This window comes from Cataglyphis hispanica, chromosome 1 (assembly GCF_021464435.1).
Source record: "Cataglyphis hispanica isolate Lineage 1 chromosome 1, ULB_Chis1_1.0, whole genome shotgun sequence".
Lineage (NCBI taxonomy): Eukaryota > Metazoa > Arthropoda > Insecta > Hymenoptera > Formicidae > Cataglyphis > Cataglyphis hispanica.
Genome location: NC_065954.1, coordinates 772410 through 783873, shown reverse-complemented (window position 1 = coordinate 783873; position 11464 = coordinate 772410). Strand labels below are relative to the sequence as shown.

Here is an 11464-nt window from a genome sequence, read left to right as displayed (position 1 = left end):
ATAGCGAGCGATATATTATCGATTCACGAGGGGTTCGATAATCGACCCGTTATAATTGCGCTCGGGCATAGGCCCGACCGACCTTGATTTAACGGCGTCTTATTTTCTACGGCGCTAAGTCGTCTCTGACATCCAGTCTCGCTTCCGCGAATTTATCGACTCCAAATAAGGCACCGCTTATCTTTGTTTATCCATCCGGACACAACTCTTCCAAATTAATAAAGCTGTTATTTCCTTGTTACGCTGAACGGCTTTACTTTCTTTTTGAGTGTATTTGTCGCTCTGTTTTTGTCGCCTCTTGCCTCTATATCGCGTTTGTTCAACATACGCTCTGCCCCTTTACCGTTAGGTGAGCTAGTCCGTTTGCGAAATCTACTTTTTTCTTTCGCGACTTTTTCGCGCCTATCTCGCATATTTAGTGAATTGATACGTGCAAGACCGTATCTGGCGCCCAATTAAAATTCTCGTGAGTTTTAAGGTTTCGTCATGGCACGCGCGGAACACCTTCCACCCCGTTCCCTCCCGGCATGTAATTATATTTCGATTCACTCTTGTTTTTCGACGATCTCTTTTCCCGCATTTCCCGTCCGGCAAATCATATCCCGTTCGTCGGCGCAATCGAACATCCGCGCGACAGAGAGACCGCGACTGCGGATGCGCGCAGCGTTCGACGGTTCGACTCGGAGAGAAAAATCGTTGCAATATATATATATATATGATATGATATGATATGATATGATATAAATTTATTGAATCCCCTTGGGGTTACAATCACTTACATAAATTGCTTACAACTATCTTAACTCTAGCTTACAATTAACATAACTCTAACTTATCTTACTTAATCTCTAACCATCTCTAACCTACCTACACACACACACAACGCTATTTGCTCTACCCTAACTTGAGACCTCCGCTTCCGGCTCATATCATGTTTCCAATCCTTTCACACATCTTATTCACACATCCCACATCAATCCTCTCTCTCTCGCCCTCTCTCTCTCTCTCTCTCTCTCTCTCTGTCTGTCTTCTCCTCTCTATCTCTCCTCTTCTTAAATCTTATCTTCTATCTAATTCTCAATCCGATCATTTTTTCCTCATCATTCTCTCCCCCAAGTCTTAATCTTTTTAATTCCCTCAACCACCCCTCTCCCTCACCCTTTTCCCCAGCACCTCTCCCAGCATCTCCTGCCAGCTCTTCTCCACCTTCCAGTTCACACATCTTTCCCCCACATGCTCCAATGTTTTCTCCTCCTTTCCACATAATCTACATTTTTTACTCTCTTCATCCTTCCTGTACCAGTTCCCCCTCATTCCATTTCCCGGATCCCGAGAACGAGCCGTAGCGAAGCCTTCGGAAAAAGAGCATCGTTGCTCTTTTTCCTGGAAGTCTGGGAGTCCGAAGGCTTCGCTACGGCTCGTTCTCGGGATCCGTCGGGATCGGGCCGCGCACTCTCTCGGTCCCCTCGCTCTAGTCCAGGAGCTCTCCGCAATCGTTTACGCTTGTAAGGCTCATACAAAATCGTCCTCGCCACGCACAAGTCTGTCGCATGCTACTCTCCGCACCAGTCTGACCCGGGATCGTCGCGATCTAGAATCGGTAACGCTGGGCCAGCCGGGGATGCGCAATCGGGGTGTGTTATCACGACTAATCGCGTGACAACACGTGAGGCAACCGCCGGGCTAATGATCGTACCGGGGTTGCGTACGCCCCCGAGATCGCGATCAATAATTTTCGCAGGGCCCTTCTGAGGGGGCATCGGCGGGTCCCGTCGGAATCTTGGGATCGAGGTACGCTCTGGCGGTCCTTGGCGACCCCTTTTCCTCCCGCCGCGACTCACGACGGTGGAGCTCCTTTGGGGTCCTTCGGGGTCCTTCGGGGACACGTCTTCGCACGGTCATGCGTCCAGGCGCGAAGAGGTCCTCTTGTCCTCTCGCGCTCCTCACCGCTCGCTTCCGAATTCGGCTGTTGATAATTCCCTTCCGCCTCACGTTCTCTCGAAGGTCGCCCCTCGTCTTCCGAGTTGTCTTGATTGTTGTCTTTGCGGCCGCTTTCCCGCTTCTCGATAAGGTTCCCATAGTATATCGAAATAATAGAATAATAAAAGAAATTAAAACTAGCGAAATAAATCAAACAACGCCCCTCTGGAGATTTCGGTACGGCTCTAATGTTTTTAGACTGGCGCAAGCACGTATTCTGCGCTCCGCGATCGGGGAGAGATCCGGTGGACGCGCGCGGGACGGCAACGTATCACACCATATATATATATATATATATATATATATATATATATATATATACAATATAATTTATTACATAATTTTTATCGAAAAATGAACCGGAAATGAGATATTAATGAAAAATCGTTTTTAAGCGCCATTTTTCCAATATGGCGGCGCGAGCGGCAAAGATACGAGATGGCAAAATGAAAATTCGAAAAGAGCACCTCGAAATTGATAAAACAGGTAATTTTTAAAACTACCGGAAAACTTTTCAGGTAAAATTACCAAATGACTGGACTAATAACATTTTAAACATTTCGACACCCAACCGTAACCGAGAGAAAACAAAAGAAACTACGCCGATCTTCTCTAAGTAAATATCAATAAATGTCTCATACAATAAAATCTTACAGTAAAAGCACAAAGAAGCAGCGAAGCGACGAAAACACCTTACGAAATATCTTTAAAAAAATAGCCAAATCTATATCGATAACCATAGACCTTTGCCATCTACCTCAGAATCACGCGTCCGTCGGAAAAGACGAACCTTTGATCAATAGATTAACTATAAAAAGAGTGCTCGCGAGATCCGCGGCATCAGTTGTCAATTAGTAATCCGTGTCATCGGTAGTCACTCAGCCACTCAATCAGTCAGTCAGTCAATCGGTATTTAGTATCAGTGCTCACAATCAGTGCTACTATTATTCAAAAAGTGCGTTCGAGTGCATCATGATTCGCAACCAGTGTTCTTTTCGGCGGCGTCTCTCTCTCTCTCAAGATGAATTGCGACTATCTACCAGCAAACTCTCCCCCTGCCACCATTACAAAAAGTAAGTTATTCGGAGCGACGCGAGACGTAGAGCGCGACGACACATGGAACATGTATAAGGGAAACAGCTCACGAAAAATAAAGTCACGCACGTATAATTATAATAATAAACATCTTTAATTATAATAAATACTTTGATACAACTATTCACAAAATTAATCCGTTGAGCAAAGAGTAATCCGAAAAGAAAAGCGGTCGTGTGATAAGAAAATGTACAAAGAAAAAGCGATCGTCGTAAGCGGTTTAACAAGATAAAGAGAATAGCGATCATATAATGCGGTTTATCGAAAAGCGGTTTAACTATGCGGTAACTGCGCGAAAGAAGCGAGTGCGCCCGCTCTTCGAGAACGGGCCCTTTTATAATCGATCTTTTCTCGCTCGCTGCCAATAATTTTAATTTGTTTAAATTCGGAAAAGGCGCCGAACTTTATTGGATGCAACGCAAAGTGCTGGCGCGAAGCGAAAATTAGCGCGCCCGATAGGCCGGTGGCCCTTACGTCATCGCATAGGTCACGGCATCGCGCGTGCCGTTTGTCTTATCGTGCGACTAACTGTCGAAGTTGTTTGCGCATTTTGTTATTAAACTTGTTTGCGATATGGGTTTTGTTCGCGGCAGAAAAAGATGAGATTTAATAATATTGGTTAAAACTTGCCTATTTTTCGATTTTAAAAGGATAAATAATATGATATGTTAACCGAAATAGAATTGTAATTATTTCAAGCCCATGTCGCAAATTTTTAAAATTAGAAGAGTCGTTTAATGCAAGTTTTTAAGCGTGATCTCGAACATTTCCGCCTGCCTCGACACTTCGTGCCGAAATAAATTCGCGTGTCAAGTATAGATGCCGCGACCTGGCTGATAATCGTGATTGATCCATGCGTTCGATCGGAATGCGAGATTGCGTAGTGTGGGGCAGCGAGCGGGAGATAGCGCTCATTCACTGTGTTATTGTGTGTCGCGAGTCGCGTACGATTACGCTGTGCGTAAAGTGACTCTATTACAATGAAAATTTCGATCGAACAATTTTACAGATTTTGATGCACTGGCAGAAGGCTATGCTTTCACGGGTGCGTGTAGAGTGTAGTGTGATGTGAAAGCGGTGAATTAATGATATTAAACAAAAAAATGAGGAGATTAAAACGGTTGAAAAAAAGTATTGAATTAGTAAAAAAGAGCAAATAGCAGATAAGTCGCGGAATTATTTGTACCTGAAAATGAATCGCGGCGTGGCCCGTCGGAAAGGGTTTTAAACTCCTCTCTCTTAATTTTCTTAAGACTAGTTATGAGTGTGCAGATGCGGTTTTTTTGTGATTCACGCGTCTCGTGCCGGCGGTGGTGGTGTCTCAGTGACTCCGGGAAGCAGCACGAGATGAGTGGTCGAATGAGCTCTGAGGTGGATGTCTGAATGGGACCACGTTACAATTGACCACGGTACCGATTGACCACGTTACAATTGACCACGGTCCCGATTGACCACATTGTTGTAAAGCGAGGTTCACCCAGCCTACCGGTGGGATGGGTGCGGGAGGGGGGCCGAAGGCTCCCCTTGCACCACCACCCCCCACGGTGCGTGTGTGTGTGTGTGTGCGCGCGCGCGCTCGTGTTTCCTGTCCATGCACGGTCCGTGGTCAATATCAACATAGTCAATCGGGACCGTGGTCAATTGTAACGTGGTTAATATCAACGTGGTCAAACGAGTACCACTCATCAAGATCCTATCCAGACTCGTGAGCTCGCAATTGAGCAAGAAAAATCATAGAAAATATATTTGCGATCAGTACATATATTTTAAATATTGTTTTTTATTAAATATATACAAAAGAAAAATTAATTATTTCCTTTACAGATGTTTGCATTACTTTGGATCAGAAGAAAAGTTACAATCACATACTGTGGACTGTGAAGAGATGAATGACTGCGCTATCCGATTACCGAGCGAAAAGGACATGCAAGTGGCTAACATTCAACAACTTTAATCAAGAGAGATTTAATTAAGAGCGGCTACCTATACGCCGATTTGAAGTGCGTGTCATTGTTCTATCATAAATGTAAATTATAATACATATTACAATTTTTCACAAAATGCATACTGCAAAATACTGCCATACTTGTCGGAAAAATGTCCGTCCTTACAACATCTAATATTTTATTACAACATTGTGTCATCCAGTGTGATATATTCAGCATTAGTTGCGCCATTTTTTATGATTTTACTTCACAAAAGCTGTTGACAACTGTCAAATATTTTATGGCGGACACAACGGGGTAGACACGGTCTCGACGTCTCGATCAAACATTTTAGAGTAAGAGATGTATCACTTTACAAGAAACGGTTACTTTTTGTATTTGATAAAAAGACAAAGATCGCATGTATTTGCAGAAAACTCTTTACAATTAGCATTTTAAATAATATATTATTATAATGTTAAGCGACTATTGAATATAATAATATATACATAATAATAATATAAAAATATAATAATATAACAATATTTACATTATAATATAGGATACGCGTAATAATATTTACATTATAATATAGGATACGAATAAATAGATACCAGTCTTAAAGAAGGATGAAAATAATGCACGTGTCAAGATCTTGTATTAAATCAAAATTAAACGAAGTATATACTATTCGCAAGACAAAAATTGCTCTAAGTCCGTATGATAGGCGGTATATCGTACCTGAAATCATCGACACGATACCATGGTGACATTACAAAATACCATTGTAAATAAAAATTATGTGTATTTATTATAAATGAAATTATATTTATTGTAAATAAAATTTATATCCATATTTTTCTTAAGCGTACATTTATATGGATATTTAGAATATTTTTAGAATATTTTAAGTCGAATATTTTTAATAGATATATATATATATATATATATATATATATATATATATATATATATATATTGTGACGTTGCCGTCCCGCGTGCGTCCGCCGGATCCCTCTCCGATCGCTGAGCGCGGAAAACGCATCCGCGCCAGTCTCAAAACATTAGAGCCGTACCGAAATCTCCAGAGGGGCGTTATTTGTCGGATATATTTCATTTTTTTAATTATGATATTATTTCCTTATTTTGATACGACACGGGAGCCTTACCGGAGAAGCGAACACTGCCGCAGCAAAAACAAGGATAACAACAACTTGGAAGAGGACCTTCGGGAGGACGAAAGAAAAACAGTAAAGGAATTATCAACCGAATTCAGCAGCGAGGCGAGAAGCGCGAGAGGACGAGAGGGGATCCTCGCGCCTCGACGCAGGACCGTGCAAAGACGTATCCCGAAGGATCCCGAAGGAGCTTCACCGCCGCAAGACACGGCGGGAAAAAGAGGAGGTCGGCGAGGGACACCGTTGCGTTCCTCGTTTCCGAGACCCCGGCGGAACTCGCCAGGCCCTCTCCGAAGGGCCCCGTGGAAAATATATTGATCGCGATCTCGGGGTGCGCGCGCCCCCGGTACGATCATAAGCGTGCCGTCAGGCAGCGGCCTCGCGTGTTATCGCGTGATTGGCCGTGATAACACGCACCCCGGTTGCGCATTCCCGGCTGGCCCGGCGTTACCGATTCTAGATCGCGGTACTCCCGGGTCAGACTGGCGCGAGCGTGAGAAGGCGATAGACGTGTTTTGGCGAGAACTACGATCGATAGCGAGTGCGAGAAGCGTGAGCGAGAGAGCGAGGAGGGATCCCGGCCGAGAGATCAGTGGGTGCGAGGGAGAGCGGCAGAACCTCGAGAGGCCGAATAGGGAGAAGCTGCCCAACCCCCGGATTCCCGAAGGAAGATCCTCGATACCGGTGAGGTTATCCCGCCATAAAGTAGCCACGCGCGATCGCGTTCGGAATCCTTCGTTCTGCCGTCGTGGCCGCGGTTTCGCGTTATTTGTGCGTTCGAGCTCGGCTCGAAATTCTTGGTGTTTGTCGCGTTAGCATTAGCGGAATTGCGTTTGTGACACGGCCACGTCTGCAAGCGAAGCGAGCCCCGAAGCTTCTGGATTATTGGTTTTGCGGATTCGATTTAGATCGTGCGGTAAAGTTAGCGTTAGTCGTCTCTCTGGAGATCGCGGATAATACGGCGTAATCTGATAGTCGCGAAATCTGACGCCCGTCTAGCGTTTAAGTCACGTATGTGTGAGTAGTCTGTCGTGCCGTGTGAGTGTGTTTTGCGATCATGTATGTCGTCGGTTAGTCGTCGAGTGTGAGTGTGTTTCGCGCAAAATTAATTCCGTTTATGGGTTTCGAATGCCTCGTTCGAAGTGAATCAGCGATCGAACGAATTCGCGATTGCGTAATACTGTATGGAGCGTTTCGAGCGATGTCTGCGCGGTGCATGTTAGGGGTGCACCGGATGCATGTGGTGCTTGCGTAGCCTGTCCGAACAGCGAGCGGAATATTATCGATCCACGAGGGGTCCGATAATCGACCTGGTAGAATTGCGCTCGGGTCCCGGCCCGACCGATTATGACTTCACGGCGTCTTAGTCTCGAAGGCGCTAAGTCGTTTCGAACACCCAGTCTCGCTTCGGCAAAATTATCGACATCGGGCATAACTCCGTTTATCTTTGTTCATCATTCGGACGCACCGTTTCCAAATTAATAAAGTTGTTATTTCTGTGTTACGCTTGACGAACTTAATTTCTTTTTCGCGTGTCTGTCGATCTATCTGTGTGGCCTTTTGCTTCCATATCGCGTAAATTCAACTTCTGCCCTGCCCCTCTACCGTTAGGTGAGCTAGTCCGCCCGTGACGAAATCGACTTCTTTCTTCGCGTCTTTTTCGCGCTTATCTCGCGTATTCGACGAAAATTGATACGTGCAAGACCGTATCTGGCGCCCAATTGCAATTCTCGCGAGTATTAAAGCTTCGTCATGGCACGCGCGGAACACCTTCCATCCCGTTCCTTCCCGGCGTGTAACCATTTCTCGATTTCCTTGTGTTTTTGACGACGATCGACCCTTTTCCCGTATCTCCCGACCGGCGAATCGTACTCCCGTTCGCCGGCGCACGAAACATCCGCGCGACGGAGAGATCGCGCCGAACTCGCGAAGGGAAAAATCGTCGCAATATATATATATATATATATATATATATATATATATTTACATCATTAATAAATTTGAAAAAATACGCTTTCCAAAATATATTTAAAATATTCAATTGGTAGATTAATCATGTGGATGCGTCTAAACATTATTTAGAATAAACTATTGTTAATATATTTTTTGTTCTCTCTTTTATTCTCTCCTTATCCTCTTCCTCATCTCAGTATGCAAGGATTAAATTTCAGTATGTGACAACATCGTCAGCTGCCTTGCGAGAATATTGATGTTACATTTCATGGATGTAGACTTTAAATATATACAGATTTTAAATATATATAGACTTTATTTGAATGTTGTATAAATAATTTATCGTTTAATTATCCTTGCATTATAGTTGATTGCGAATTACTAGTTGTTCATAATCGTTCAAAGTAATTCGATAGTCATTCAAAGTGGCTCGATAGTCGTTTAAAATGATTCGATAGCTGTTCAATAGCCGTTCAATAGTTGTTCAATAGCCGTTTTATAGTCGCTCAAATGGCTCCATAGTTGTTGTTCAATAATCATTCAATGTAGTTCGATAGTCATTCAATAGCCATTCGATAGTTGTTCGATAACCGCTCATATCCGTTCGATAACCGTTTGATAAGTCGTTCGATAGCTGTTCAATAGTCGTTCAAAATGGTTCGTCCAATAGCCGTTCAATAGTCGTTTAACATTATAATAATATATATATATATATATATAATTTAAAATATTATATATTACTTAAAAGGCTAATTGTAAAGAGTTGTCTGCAAATACATGCGATTTTTGTCTTTTTATCAAATACAAAAAATAACCGTGTTTTGTAAAGTGATACAGTAAGTCTCCTACTCTAAAATGTTTGATCGAGACGTCGAGACCGTCTCTACCTCGTTGTGTCCGCCAGAAAATATTTGATAGCTTTCAACAGCTTTTGTGAAGTAAAGTGAAGTAAAATCATAAAAAATGACGCAACAAATGCTGAATATGTCACACTGGATGACACAATGTTGTAATAAAATATTAGATGTTGTAAGGACGAACATTTTTCCGACAAGTATGGTAATATTTTGCAGCATGCATTTTGTGAAAAATCGTAATATGTATTATAATTTACGTTTATGATAGAATAATGACACGCACTCCATACCGGCGTATAGGAAGTCGCTCTTTCCGATTAAAGTTGTTGAATGTGAGCCATTTGCATGTCCTTATCGCTCAGTAATCGAATAGCACAGTCGTTCATCTCGACAGTCCACCGCATGTGATTGCAATTTATCCTCCGATCCAAAGTAATGCAAACATCTATAAAGGTAATAATTAATGTTTTTTTTCATATATTTAATAAAAAACAATATATAAAATATACGTACCGATAGCAAATATATTTTCTGTGATTTTTCTTGCTCAATTGCGAGCTCACGAGTCTGGATAGATTCTTGATCCATGCTAAATGTCTAATGTTGATGTCTTCGATGTACAGCAAGTTAACGTGTCTATCCTTTTTTTTGCGTCGAAAGACGTAGCGGGACATTTTTTCCTCAATACTATATATATATATATATATATATATATATATATATATATATATTTATTGAGATGTCATTAGCAAGTTCGAATTTTTTGATTTGGTTCACAGTCACGGAAACTCAATGTCTTGAAGATTCAGTACTGTTGCGTAATGAGGGTATGACGATTCTCAATCCACTTTCAATTTGGCTGGATGTAAAGGCGACCACTAACCACGCGAAACATGCATTGTCTTTAGATTGCACGTTGATCACCGCTCTCTTCATCATTATCATCCGCGATAATTTTATGTGATCATCCCGCGCGCATAGGATTGTACTTGTTTATTTACAGTCAAATCGAGTATCCGCGATAATGCCTATCCGCTGTAGCATTCCTGAAATTCTTCGAGCGATGCTAGAGTGGGCTCGACAACGCGCCGCTCGTACCACTCATGTAAATCAGATGTGCGAAATAGTTCATAGTTTCTCGTATTGATATTCTTATTTGCGCGCTTATCACCCGTCACAAATTCACCTTTGAACGCTGTATTAATTTTCACACAAGTGCTATTTCATCCCATTTTGCACATATTCGAACACAATGTCTTTGGCATCCTCGAAAAATTGACGAGGCTCGATGTGATTATGATTTATAATCGCGCCAGTCAATAAGTGGGATTACCGAGTGATAAGGACAAGTGGCTCACATTCAACAATTACAACAGGAAAGAGCGACTTCCTTTCGTCGTGTACGCCGACTTAGAGTGCGTTATGGAGAAGACAAAGGAAGAAAAAAATTACCAACATTATCAAGTATTTAGTATCGCTTATTATGTACATAGTGCGTATGACTATTCGTTATCCGCGAATCATTCACGTCGCGATATCGATTGTATCGCTTGGTTTGTCGAAAAACTTAAAAATTTAGCATTGCGTGTAAAGATTATTCTAACCTCTAATGTCCCTATGGTAAATTTAACGCGTGAAGAATGGGAAAAATTTAATATTGCAACGCATTGCCGCATATGCGAAAAACCATTCATGCAAAACAATACACGCGTACGCGATCATTGCCATCTGTCCGGGCGATATCGAGGTCCCGCGCATTCAAATTGCAATTTAAATTATAAGAACTCTTTTTGCATTCCAATAGTTTTTCATAATTTATTCAGTTATGACTCACATTTCATTATCAAGGAAATAGCTACAGCGTTCGAAAGGGAAATTAAAATACTTCCGATAATGAAAAAAAAATATATATTATTTACGAAAAATGTTAAACATGCAGAAGAAAAAAATCATATTGAATTGCGTTTTATCGATTCGTATAAATTTCTTACAATCAGTTTCGACAAATTGACATCATTTTTGATTAAAGACAAACTCAAAATTTTACGTTCCAAATTTTCATAATTATTCGATCATGATTTTGACTTATTAAAGGGTGTTAGGACTTTGTTACGTCTCAGTGACGCTTTTTCTCTCTCTATATCTCAGTTAGTGAGAAAAAGATTGCTCTCTACTTTTATAGGGCAACCTGCTTTCACCGGCTATACCCCAGGGACGCCGAGATCTAGGACTAACCTAGTGGATCTAGGGGAATGATGTGGAGCAGAACTAATTGGTTATTAGGAAGTTTCACTAGGTATTTTAGGGATATGGACGCAACTAAGTATATGTAATTCGAAGGTTAATCAGGTTTAAAGAATAGAAATTTAATGTTATAATAAAAGAAATATATCGATTATGTATCTAAATATCTAATATATTCATCTATGTTCAAATGATTTTCAGTTAATTGATATTTTAATTGGGAGCTTAGATC

The 11464-nt window shown here is 41.7% G+C and overlaps 1 long non-coding RNA gene across 1 annotated transcript; it reads left to right on the top strand.

Annotated features, from left to right (window-relative positions):
- The first annotated feature begins 4006 nt into the window (after positions 1-4006).
- LOC126854699 (uncharacterized) lies at positions 4007-5689 on the top strand. The gene is made up of 3 exons (XR_007688143.1): positions 4007-4120; positions 4900-5075; positions 5596-5689. It is a non-coding gene; the product is annotated as an uncharacterized LOC126854699 (long non-coding RNA).
- Positions 5690-11464: the final 5775 nt, after the last annotated feature.